At 48.3% G+C, this 13,041-nt stretch overlaps 2 long non-coding RNA genes across 4 annotated transcripts; one reads left to right on the top strand and one right to left on the bottom strand.

Moving 5' to 3' along the window:
* The first annotated feature begins 976 nt into the window (after positions 1-976).
* LOC121837934 lies at positions 977-4,546 on the top strand. Of its 2 annotated transcripts, none has more exons than XR_006078345.1 (3): positions 977-1,173; positions 1,854-2,254; positions 4,418-4,546. It is a non-coding gene; the product is annotated as an uncharacterized LOC121837934 (long non-coding RNA). The 2 variants fall into 2 exon arrangements; XR_006078346.1 differs by having other exon boundaries at positions 1,854-2,226.
* A 4,180-nt stretch (positions 4,547-8,726) lies between these two features.
* Positions 8,727-12,295, bottom strand: LOC121837935. 2 transcript variants are annotated; one of them, XR_006078348.1, is made up of 3 exons: positions 12,099-12,295; positions 11,046-11,418; positions 8,727-8,855 (listed from the first exon to the last, which is right to left on the bottom strand). It is a non-coding gene; the product is annotated as an uncharacterized LOC121837935 (long non-coding RNA). The 2 variants fall into 2 exon arrangements; XR_006078347.1 differs by having other exon boundaries at positions 11,018-11,418.
* Positions 12,296-13,041: the final 746 nt, after the last annotated feature.

The following is a 13,041-nucleotide window of genomic DNA, read 5'->3' on the forward strand; positions in this document are numbered from 1 at the left end:
CGGAAAGCAGCGCAGCTCGCATCAAAAGCAGACTCCGTACCGTCGTCTGCTTTCGATGCTTCTATCGATGCGACTTTCGATACGTGCTGTGCTGCTTTTCTCCCGGTGCTGCGATTTTGTGAAACTTTTACCAGGTCCTCAAAAACCGGACTACTGTTCACGCCGTGTTTCAAAAACATGTTTCGTCAAATAATTTTAATCAAGCACGCAATATCACCCACGCTATTTTGACCAACCCACCTGCCAAAACGCTATCTGCCATGGATGGATGATAGCGGCTACAGCAGCTTACATTGGCTAGAGGTGATATAACTCTACCTAAAGATGGCCGCCAGTGACCGCATTCGCGGAGCGGGCAAACGCGATCCAGCAATTGTCATAGAGATCAGTGGCAGGAACCAACATTGCCTTATTAACATGAGTAGAGAGGCACTCCAGGTGGGGTCTTCAGAGAGAGGGCTTCACGTGAGTGAGTGAACGGTTTTTCAATCCAGATGCATCCGTGCGAGAAACTTAATTTTATGTTAGTCGCCATATTGTATTGCTCATAAAACCAATCTGAAATAGATCTGAAACCATATTTTTCAGATTACCAAAGCAGGAACCAACATTGCCTTCAACGAGCTTGAGTAAACTTAGAGCGGTAAACCAGCAGCCGAAAATGGCACCCCCCCGATTGCCGCCATCTTGCCTGTTTGCCACATTAGTGATCACGTGACTTAAAGATGGCTGCGCCCAGAGGTGGGTCAGATCAGATTGGCCAGATCACGGTCAGCAGATGGGCTCTCTGGGGATGTGTTCCAATCTTACTCAAATAGACCCGAGTTATTCCGGCGAATCAAGTCACGTGACAAGACAGGTTGACGCGGGTAGGTTTTTGAACGCAACGGGTACAAGACCTTTTCTCAAGAGTGAGATAGAGTAAATTTTGGAACACGGCGACACGGCCGCCTGAATGGGAGCCACTGTAGCCGAGCCGAGCGCGAGTGTGTGCGTGTGCGAGCTGGTCGGGGGCGGCTGGTGCGGCGACGGCGGCAACGGCGGTGCGAGTCGCATTGAACCGCGATGATCGTGCTGTGGGAGATTGGAAAATCTCCATGCGTGCTATGTTTGGCTAGGCAGACGATGAACAAATAGAGCCGGGTATGAACGTATGGCACAAGATCTAACCAGGTATGGGCACCGATCCGAATCGGTCGTAGTACATGTCAAACATCGCGTGGATATCTCGCATGAAAGTTTTGCATTCTCTCTGCACTCGACCTGCGGAATGTTCATTGCTCTTAAGGATAGGTACGCAGGGCATATGGAGTGTCTGCGATTGGAAGCCGAGAATGAATGCGTGAGAGGTTTTGGTGCTTTCGCGTGACTAAGGCTCGAGGATACGGTTGATCACGTCAGACGTTCCCGGCCGATTTTCTTTTACGTCCGACCCATATTAGGTTGCTATAGGTTGCCGTGCCCGTGGGGAACGGCACTGCTACCGTAAGTTCGCGCTGTGATTTGTAAGCATGGTCCTCGGAGTCCTGAGCCCTCGGCGCACACCAGGCGCCGTCTTCATATATAAGATCTCTACCGCGCATACGTCCGACGTACCTTTGAAAAAATCGGCCGAGTATGTCCAACGTATGTAAGGAATGCCTTCCGGGTACGTCCAAACTACCTTTAGACACAGCGTTAATTCTCTGCTTGCAAGGCGCCGGTAGTCGTCTGTAGGTGTCAACACGGCTGAGAATAGTGATGGAAACCAATGTTGTTGGTCAAAGTTCTCAAGACAGTGCTTACTCGCTCGCGTCGAAGCTTGTGAACGGTTACACCTGAAACCACTTTATGTCTCTTTTTTTCGGATACAGCTTTTTCCGGGATACCAGCAAGCGCTACAGCTGTTGCGCCGTCTTGTTACAGAAGGACTGGGCATCCGCAGACACAAGTGCAGTCCTACAACCACTGCTGGTGTCAAGTGCAGGAAAATAACAAGGGGCTCACAGATTTTTGTTCTCTGGTACAGAGCAGCCGAGACAGCATAATGCTGGATTGTAACTCTGTTGTTACAGTGTCTTTCACCAAGCACAGCTGTTCCGGGGACGGCCACGTGCTGTCTTTTTGCCTGTTTGCTACGGTCGACACGGTGGAGGCAGGTCGTGACATTGCACGGACGGCTGGACACCGAAGCGACGCAGGCTGACCATCAACCTTCTCAAGGGTGACCCATCTTCAGCCTCCTGAGTACGCTGAAGGCATCATACTCACCTAGGTCTGGTGCCATTGCAGCAAAGCACTTCTGCGCTTCACGAGGCATGCTTGCTTCTCTTTTTATGACTTTCTCTCGGGGCTCTGTCAGCATCTTCTTTGACTCTTGCTTTTGTTCGAGCGGTCATTTGGATCGTGAGAGAAAATAGTCTGCAGGGACTGCTGTCCCTGTCCAATATAGTGCCTTTAGCTTTCAGTGACGTCTTTCAGAAGCGACTACTAACAAAAGTCTCCGCACTTTCTCTACACTGGCATGGATCGAAAGCATCCTTACATATATGTCACTCCAGAGGCACTCCTGTAGCTTCTGGCGTACCAGAAAGACATCTAGTTGAACCATTGCTCCCTTTTTTTGATTTTTTTTTAAAAAACTTGCCCTATCCTTGTCTTTTAGTGTTTTTCTTTTCTTCTTATGTCTGTGTCATTTACAGAGTCATATCAACCACACAAAACTTAATGTAACTTTGAAAGTTATGTAGACCTAAGTAATGGTTAGTTACACATCAACATATCTGCCGACATTTGTTCACTGCTTACTCCATTAGCATGCTGCCTGCGATGCGTCTCCGACTGGTGTGTTTACCGATTCTGAAAAAGTGGTCCCTCAATTTCCTCTCGGTGACGTCATACAAGCGTCATGCTGTTGCCGGCCGCAATCCTGGCAGTGTCACAGCAGCGCGGGTGAACGTGACGGACGCCTGTTTTGCTGCAGGTCGCTCTTCAGTGTTGCAGTCCACGGAAGTTTTGGCAGCTAGAAGTTGGGACGCCCTGACGACAGCGACACTCGTGTTCGGTTGTTCTACTCGCAGCCTTTTCGTTAGCATTTCTACGACCAACCGCCAGAATCACGACATGCAACAGCATGACACTTTGGCTTCTGTGACGTCATTTTTTGCCACTTTGGGACCACTTTTGATGTATGGGCAGCATAGGACGCTAAACACACCGGTTGGAAACACGCTACGGACACCATACTATATATAACCTTGACATGGAATCTGTCTTGCACTGTGAATGTCTTGTACATTTCTCTTGCTACCTTCTCTGGAATGCCGTTTTCTGATTCAAAGCGCATCCTTGATTTCTTATGCTGTAACCTCCGTCTGGTTTTTTCATCTGTCAACTGCCTTGCTTATGTTGAAATAGTGCGACCAAAACTAGAATATGCGTCCTCGGCGTGGGAGCCACATGTTAAATGTCTCTCATCCAATTTCAGGGGTGGATGCAGGAATTTCCTGAGGAGGGGGGGGGGGGGGGGTCAGGTGTTGGTCAGCGTACCATATCTTTAGGAACCCCCTCCCCCTCTCCCTCGTTTCACGCCCTAAATTTTGCGCATGCAGAAATCAAGAAGGGGGGGGTCAGGATATCCGGACCCCCCCTCTAAATCCGCACCTGCCCAATCCGGATTTGGTTCAGAATCGGGCTAGTACTCGCTTTATTCTACATTTTAGGTTTGGTAGCATCACTGAACTTAAATGCAACTTAAATGCAGTTTTTTTTTCAAACTCCCCTGTGTTCATATAGGCATATTAGTAAACTTTGTCTCCATCATAGGTTTTAATTCCTGCATGATTTATTCATCTTGCCACCGCATCGGATATTCCCTCGCATTGATCACTGTTCCTCTCAACAGGCCTGTCGACTTTAATGGCCTGTCTGAAGCCACTGTTTCCCTCCAAGACATTGACTCCTTTCGTGACATATTAAGCTCAATATTTTATTAAATCACTCCATTATGCAATACCCTAACCCCAGGGCTCTTAGGATACTTAAAATAAATAAACAAAATGGAAAAAGTCGGTAGTTGGAAAGAAACTGGACGATTCTTGTCGTGAGAAGCCAAGTCTTTTGATATGTGGCGCCAAGTCTTCATAAATGGTGTTTTGCAAACAGAAGCCAGGCTCAGATGGCAAATGTAGCACAGGTTTAGTTATTGTCCACGAAAGAGCACGAGCTTGTTGAAGTATTGCCGGACGGGCACTCCCCTTTCCTCGGCACTTTGCTGCCGGCACATGTGGTGAATCCTCAGCTGAAAGTAGTGTGCCAGCATCTTCTTGAGCATGACAGAGAAGTGAGATTGATTGTCAATTGTTTGTGCAACAAACAGGTGGTCGAACCTCTTGAAGGATGGTGACAAGGAGACAATACTCAATGTCTCGGTTTGCAGCCTGAGAAGCCAGTTCCGCCCTCCCTTGGCCACTGTGTCGAAGTTTCTGCGAAGCACCTTCTCGGCAGTGGTGCAGAGATGCAGAATGTCTGGGGATGGACTGTGGAGACCGCCCTTGTCCTTGACACGCACCAGGTCGCATTTGTCAGTGGTGAGAAGTGCAATCCTTGCACAGTCCGGGCATTTTGCGTCTTTTGCAAAGTGAACGGCCACATTGCCCGCAATGTACAGGGTGTCACAAAAGAAAATTTACACGGTCTTTTTCACCGCAAAAATAAACTAGGCATCGCCGAACGCTCATTTCGCCCAAAGGTAGAGCTAGAGGTCACAACCAGATGCCAAAGTTTCAGCCCGATCCGATAACTCAATCAAAAGTTATAAGTGATTTTCTGAAAATTTCAATGGGAAAATGGAGCCCATTTTCTCCCGTTTTCAGTTTCTGGTCCCATAGAGCCCCATGTGTTTGAAAACGCCGTCGGCCGCCATTTTCCCATTGAAAATTTCAGAAAATCACTTATAACTTTTGATTAAGTTATCGGATCGGGCTGAAACTTTGGCATCTGATTGTGACCTCTAGCTCTACCTTTGGGCGGAGAATGAGCGTTCGGCAACACCTAGTTCATTTTTGCGGTAAAAAAGACTCTGTAAATTTTCATTTGTGACACCCTGTATTGTACAATGCTCTCGGCAAACTCCGAGAGAGGCTTGTATCCTATAACCCAGGTGGCGTCGGCGTCGTCCTGGCTTGTGTCAGCTGTCGGGTCTTGCTGGCGCTTGTCCGACGAGCTCAAAAGGACCGTCTCCGTGCCGTCGACCTGACAGTTGCCACGGCTCGAGGGCAGCACATTCGCGATGAGGCACTTCCTGTACGCCGAGCGAAATTCGAGGGCCGTAGGATTGTTGTTGTTGCCCGTTCTGTTCCTGATTGTTGCAAAGAACAATTCGAGGTGGTCTTGACTTAGCTTGCGTGTCAGCAGGCACTTGAGCAAAGGACTGCTGCTCCAAACGAGGTCTTCAGCCAGACCCTTGATGGACTGGAGGGCCAACAGAAATCCAACAATGGCGGTCTTTCTTGGACCTTGGATCAGGGGTCTGCCCGTGGTATCCTTTAGGCCTCTGAGATAGCGCGAGGCTTTGTCAATCCTTGTCAAGATTGTCTCCTTGTTGTTGACGCGAATGGGGGCCTTGCTGCCAAGAGCGAGAGGATGGCAGGAATTGGTGAGGTCAAATGTGTCGTCCACTACTGCTGCAAACTCGGCAGTGGCCTCCACACCCTCAAAGCCGGGGATCTGCTTTTCCTTGCAGAACAACAAGGCGCAGCTGACGGAGCGGCTTAACGTCTGTGCCGCCAACGACACCTTCATCTTCTGTTGGTGGAAATCGATGTGCCGTCTCCGAAGTTTGTTCCCGGCGTGTAGGCCTTCCTTTTGTTGTAGGCGATCCAAACACATTATGTAATGCCAGGCAACAGTCCTACCCGCACCATCCCTGATGAGCTCCTTTTCAGCCAGCAGGTTTCGCATGAGCTTCAACATGTGGCATGCGTCTAAGATTGCATACACCCTTCTTGACGGGTCGGAGGGGTGAGGGAACCAGCTCTTCATTCTTGGTTCCGCCAGGCTTACGCCAAGCGCTGAGAGCATGGATAGATTGCAGCTTGTGCCGTCGCACGTCTCAGAGATGCAGTCGGCACCAGCCTCCTTCAATTTTATCAGGTATTGCTGGACCAAATTGGACCGAACAGTGCCGTCGAGTCCATCAATCAGGGCATATCCCAGAGGTAGCTTCCAGCTGCGGTTGACGGCAACTGCCAGGAAAACAAGCGCGTGCTTCGCATATGCAATGCAGTCGTCTTTGAGGATGCAATGGCCCAAGTCGCAGTAGCCTACAACTTCCTTGCCGTCCCAGTCCGCTTGTTTCTTTATACTAATCTCATCTACCATAAGGCTGATGAGGAGAGGTCCTTTCTGAGCTTCGTGGGAAACTTTTTCGAAGCACTCCTTTGTGAAGCCCGGCTTCGCACCAATCACGGCTGCCCATTTCCGAAGTGCGCTGGGGTGAGGCAGTTTCACATGTTTGCGCAGAAATTTGTAAGCTTTGGCCGAATAGAAATGCAGTGTCAAGGCAAACTTGCGCACATCTTCCGAGTAGCTGTTGTTTGCCTTTCCTGTTTTTTTCAGCACAATGTCTCGCAGTGTGCCACTGAAGATGTTGTCCAGGATGGCTACCGCTGGTTGAGGTAGCTGTGCCCTGAGTTTCTTCAGCAGCGCATTGAGTTTTTTTTATCTTCATTCCCTTCCGGTTCGCCTTTCTTTTTGCTTGTCTTAGGATCTTCTTGGCTTCTCGCAGCTTGCGCTTGCTGGCAGCTAGAAGCATCCTGTCCCGTCGTGGAGACACAACTGTGTAGCTGTTGTCGCCAGAGCAGGTGGCCGGCCGTGAGGATGGAGCTTCGGGGCTGCTTGACGCTGCTTGAGAATCTGCTGTGGATGGGGCGTGTGGAGAGGGAAAGTCAGTCTGGCGGGACCGTTGAGATCGGACCACTTGGGAGGTGGAGGGAAAGTCAGTTCGGGGGTGTTGTTGAGGTCTGTCCGTTTGAGGGGTGAACAGTGTGGGCACTGCTCCTTGTTTGAGGTTAGTCTTGCCAACAAGCCTGTGGAAGCAGTCATTTTCGAAGTGCTCTGAACACAGCTTGGAGAACTTGGTGGGAGTCCAGTGTATGCGTTCCATTTTCTGCAGCCATGCCTGGAGGAGTTCTGGATGTCTCAGTGGAAATCTGCGGGAGACAACGAGGTCGGACTGTCAAAACACCGAAACAATGCTGTCTTTCAATAAAGCAAATACATATTTGTGCATTTCTAATTATTGTTTGTGTGCATTTTATTATAGAAAAATATGATTATTCTAAACTACCCCTTCTGCCTCATTTATATGCCACTAATATTTGAAGTTTCTGAAACATTTGTTCCAAGTATGACGAGCAGGTAATTTGAAATGTTTCAAACCCAATTTGGAGTAGTTTAGATAACGTGCTTCAACCACAGAGCAACTTTCAAATATGTGCGGTTGTCCTACATAAATGTGCCCAAAACTGCAAGTTTAGATCCAATGATTGCGCTTGCTTGCCTATCGCATATTTAACTGTATTATAATGATGCGACTTAATTATGCCGAAATGCGGGCTAAGGTTCGTAAAGATCGCAACGCAGTTGGAAAGAGTTGACCGCAGTAATTTGAGAGTTAGTGGAAAGCTTACCCGTGAAACGTTATTGCCGAGTCCTTCTTGTACCTGTTAGTACAGTTAGGAGCCGCGCACGAATGCGGCATAGCTTTTAGAGTTCAAATCAAGTTAGATATAAAATGGCAAAGGAATCAGACACGACGAGCTGACAGCCTCTGAACCACAGGAATATGCGCAGTCGTCTGCTATCTTTTGGCCGCAAATTCAAACGAAGCTTGATTGAAGTCAATGTTGTAGATTACTTTATTACATCAGTTATAAGCACTAAAAAACTGTGCCACTTTGTCAACATTGCAGTTATAACCAAAATCACACAAAAAATTGCGCGCCAAAATTGTCGTCTGCTACTTTTTGCGCGCCCTAGCTGCTGCTGTTCAATTCCATGAAATGCTCAAACCGGCATCTTCCAGCGATAATACGAAATCGGCATACACATATCAAGCAACAAATAGGAATTTCCGTTCTCAGTAGCATGCATTAATACAAACCCCCTTGACAACGGTGCACATTTCAACACTGCACTGTGGTGGAAGCATCTTGCAGGCACGCAAGTATGATTTCAAACATATCACTTCGATAGTCTATTGTCTAATGCATGCTACTGAGAACGGAAATTCCTATTTGTTGCCTGATATGTGTATGCCGATTTCGTATTATCGCTCCGATAACTTAATCAAAAGTTATAAGTGATTTTCTGAAATTTTCAATGGGAAAATGGCGGCCGACGGCGTTTTCAAACACATGGGGCTCTATGGGACCAGAAACTGAAAACGGGAGAAAATGGGCTCCATTTTCCCATTGAAATTTTCAGAAAATCACTTATAACTTTTGATTGAGTTATCGGATCGGGCTGAAACTTTGGCATCTGGTTGTGACCTCTAGCTCTACCTTTGGGCGAAATGAGCGTTCGGCGATGCCTAGTTTATTTTTGCGGTGAAAAAGACCGTGTAAATTTTCTTTTGTGACACCCTGTACATTGCGGGCAATGTGGCCGTTCACTTTGCAAAAGACGCAAAATGCCCGGACTGTGCAAGGATTGCACTTCTCACCACTGACAAATGCGACCTGGTGCGTGTCAAGGACAAGGGCGGTCTCCACAGTCCATCCCCAGACATTCTGCATCTCTGCACCACTGCCGAGAAGGTGCTTCGCAGAAACTTCGACACAGTGGCCAAGGGAGGGCGGAACTGGCTTCTCAGGCTGCAAACCGAGACATTGAGTATTGTCTCCTTGTCACCATCCTTCAAGAGGTTCGACCACCTGTTTGTTGCACAAACAATTGACAATCAATCTCACTTCTCTGTCATGCTCAAGAAGATGCTGGCACACTACTTTCAGCTGAGGATTCACCACATGTGCCGGCAGCAAAGTGCCGAGGAAAGGGGAGTGCCCGTCCGGCAATACTTCAACAAGCTCGTGCTCTTTCGTGGACAATAACTAAACCTGTGCTACATTTGCCATCTGAGCCTGGCTTCTGTTTGCAAAACACCATTTATGAAGACTTGGCGCCACATATCAAAAGACTTGGCTTCTCACGACAAGAATCGTCCAGTTTCTTTCCAACTACCGACTTTTTCCATTTTGTTTATTTATTTTAAGTATCCTAAGAGCCCTGGGGTTAGGGTATTGCATAATGGAGTGATTTAATAAAATATTGAGCTTAATATGTCACGAAAGGAGTCAATGTCTTGGAGGGAAACAGTGGCTTCAGACAGGCCATTAAAGTCGACAGGCCTGTTGAGAGGAACAGTGATCAATGCGAGGGAATATCCGATGCGGTGGCAAGATGAATAAATCATGCAGGAATTAAAACCTATGATGGAGACAAAGTTTACTAATATGCCTATATGAACACAGGGGAGTTTGAAAAAAAAACTGCATTTAAGTTGCATTTAAGTTCAGTGATGCTACCAAACCTAAAATGTAGAATAAAGCGAGTACTAGCCCGATTCTGAACCAAATCCGGATTGGGCAGGTGCGGATTTAGAGGGGGGGTCCGGATATCCTGACCCCCCCCTTCTTGATTTCTGCATGCGCAAAATTTAGGGCGTGAAACGAGGGAGAGGGGGAGGGGGTTCCTAAAGATATGGTACGCTGACCAACACCTGACCCCCCCCCCCCCCCTCCTCAGGAAATTCCTGCATCCACCCCTGAAATTGGATGAGAGACATTTAACATGTGGCTCCCACGCCGAGGACGCATATTCTAGTTTTGGTCGCACTATTTCAACATAAGCAAGGCAGTTGACAGATGAAAAAACCAGACGGAGGTTACAGCATAAGAAATCAAGGATGCGCTTTGAATCAGAAAACGGCATTCCAGAGAAGGTAGCGAGAGAAATGTACAAGACATTCACAGTGCAAGACAGATTCCATGTCAAGGTTATATATAGTATGGTGTCCGTAGCGTGTTTCCAACCGGTGTGTTTAGCGTCCTATGCTGCCCATACATCAAAAGTGGTCCCAAAGTGGCAAAAAATGACGTCACAGAAGCCAAAGTGTCATGCTGTTGCATGTCGTGATTCTGGCGGTTGGTCGTAGAAATGCTAACGAAAAGGCTGCGAGTAGAACAACCGAACACGAGTGTCGCTGTCGTCAGGGCGTCCCAACTTCTAGCTGCCAAAACTTCCGTGGACTGCAACACTGAAGAGCGACCTGCAGCAAAACAGGCGTCCGTCACGTTCACCCGCGCTGCTGTGACACTGCCAGGATTGCGGCCGGCAACAGCATGACGCTTGTATGACGTCACCGAGAGGAAATTGAGGGACCACTTTTTCAGAATCGGTAAACACACCAGTCGGAGACGCATCGCAGGCAGCATGCTAATGGAGTAAGCAGTGAACAAATGTCGGCAGATATGTTGATGTGTAACTAACCATTACTTAGGTCTACATAACTTTCAAAGTTACATTAAGTTTTGTGTGGTTGATATGACTCTGTAAATGACACAGACATAAGAAGAAAAGAAAAACACTAAAAGACAAGGATAGGGCAAGTTTTTTAAAAAAAAATCAAAAAAAGGGAGCAATGGTTCAACTAGATGTCTTTCTGGTACGCCAGAAGCTACAGGAGTGCCTCTGGAGTGACATATATGTAAGGATGCTTTCGATCCATGCCAGTGTAGAGAAAGTGCGGAGACTTTTGTTAGTAGTCGCTTCTGAAAGACGTCACTGAAAGCTAAAGGCACTATATTGGACAGGGACAGCAGTCCCTGCAGACTATTTTCTCTCACGATCCAAATGACCGCTCGAACAAAAGCAAGAGTCAAAGAAGATGCTGACAGAGCCCCGAGAGAAAGTCATAAAAAGAGAAGCAAGCATGCCTCGTGAAGCGCAGAAGTGCTTTGCTGCAATGGCACCAGACCTAGGTGAGTATGATGCCTTCAGCGTACTCAGGAGGCTGAAGATGGGTCACCCTTGAGAAGGTTGATGGTCAGCCTGCGTCGCTTCGGTGTCCAGCCGTCCGTGCAATGTCACGACCTGCCTCCACCGTGTCGACCGTAGCAAACAGGCAAAAAGACAGCACGTGGCCGTCCCCGGAACAGCTGTGCTTGGTGAAAGACACTGTAACAACAGAGTTACAATCCAGCATTATGCTGTCTCGGCTGCTCTGTACCAGAGAACAAAAATCTGTGAGCCCCTTGTTATTTTCCTGCACTTGACACCAGCAGTGGTTGTAGGACTGCACTTGTGTCTGCGGATGCCCAGTCCTTCTGTAACAAGACGGCGCAACAGCTGTAGCGCTTGCTGGTATCCCGGAAAAAGCTGTATCCGAAAAAAAGAGACATAAAGTGGTTTCAGGTGTAACCGTTCACAAGCTTCGACGCGAGCGAGTAAGCACTGTCTTGAGAACTTTGACCAACGACATTGGTTTCCATCACTATTCTCAGCCGTGTTGACACCTACAGACGACTACCGGCGCCTTGCAAGCAGAGAATTAACGCTGTGTCTAAAGGTAGTTTGGACGTACCCGGAAGGCATTCCTTACATACGTTGGACATACTCGGCCGATTTTTTCAAAGGTACGTCGGACGTATGCGCGGTAGAGATCTTATATATGAAGACGGCGCCTGGTGTGCGCCGAGGGCTCAGGACTCCGAGGACCATGCTTACAAATCACAGCGCGAACTTACGGTAGCAGTGCCGTTCCCCACGGGCACGGCAACCTATAGCAACCTAATATGGGTCGGACGTAAAAGAAAATCGGCCGGGAACGTCTGACGTGATCAACCGTATCCTCGAGCCTTAGTCACGCGAATGCACCAAAACCTCTCACGCATTCATTCTCGGCTTCCAATCGCAGACACTCAATATGCCCTGCGTACCTATCCTTAAGAGCAATGAACATTCCGCAGGTCGAGTGCAGAGAGAATGCAAAACTTTCATGCGAGATATCCACGCGATGTTTGACATGTACTACGACCGATTCGGATCGGTGCCCATACCTGGTTAGATCTTGTGCCATACGTTCATACCCGGCTCTATTTGTTCATCGTCTGCCTAGCCAAACATAGCACGCATGGAGATTTTCCAATCTCCCACAGCACGATCATCGCGGTTCAATGCGACTCGCACCGCCGTTGCCGCCGTCGCCGCACCAGCCGCCCCCGACCAGCTCGCACACGCACACACTCGCGCTCGGCTCGGCTACAGTGGCTCCCATTCAGGCGGCCGTGTCGCCGTGTTCCAAAATTTACTCTATCTCACTCTTGAGAAAAGGTCTTGTACCCGTTGCGTTCAAAAACCTACCCGCGTCAACCTGTCTTGTCACGTGACTTGATTCGCCGGAATAACTCGGGTCTATTTGAGTAAGATTGGAACACATCCCCAGAGAGCCCATCTGCTGACCGTGATCTGGCCAATCTGATCTGACCCACCTCTGGGCGCAGCCATCTTTAAGTCACGTGATCACTAATGTGGCAAACAGGCAAGATGGCGGCAATCGGGGGGGTGGCATTTCCGCTGCAGGCAGTGGGTTCCGGTTTACCGCTCTAAGGTAATACTCAAGCTCGTTGATTGCCTTATTAACATGAGTAGAGAGGCACTCCAGGTGGGGTCTTCAGAGAGAGGGCTTCACGTGAGAGTGAGTGGACGGTTTTTCAATCCAGATGCATCCGCGCTAGTAACTTAGTTTGATGTTAGTCGCCATTTTGTATTGCTCATAAAACCGATCTGAAATAGATCTCAAACCATATTTTTCAGATTACCAAAGCAGGAACCAACATTGCCTTATTAACATGAGTAGAGAGGCACTCCAGGTGGGGTCTTCAGAGAGAGGGCTTCACGTGAGAGTGAGTGAACGGTTTTTCAATCCAGATGCATCCGTGCGAGAAACTTAGTTTTATGTTAGTCGCCATATTGTATTGCTCATAAAACCAATTTGTAATA

This window comes from Ixodes scapularis, unplaced genomic scaffold (assembly GCF_016920785.2).
Source record: "Ixodes scapularis isolate PalLabHiFi unplaced genomic scaffold, ASM1692078v2 PGA_scaffold5__190_contigs__length_132052651, whole genome shotgun sequence".
Lineage (NCBI taxonomy): Eukaryota > Metazoa > Arthropoda > Arachnida > Ixodida > Ixodidae > Ixodes > Ixodes scapularis.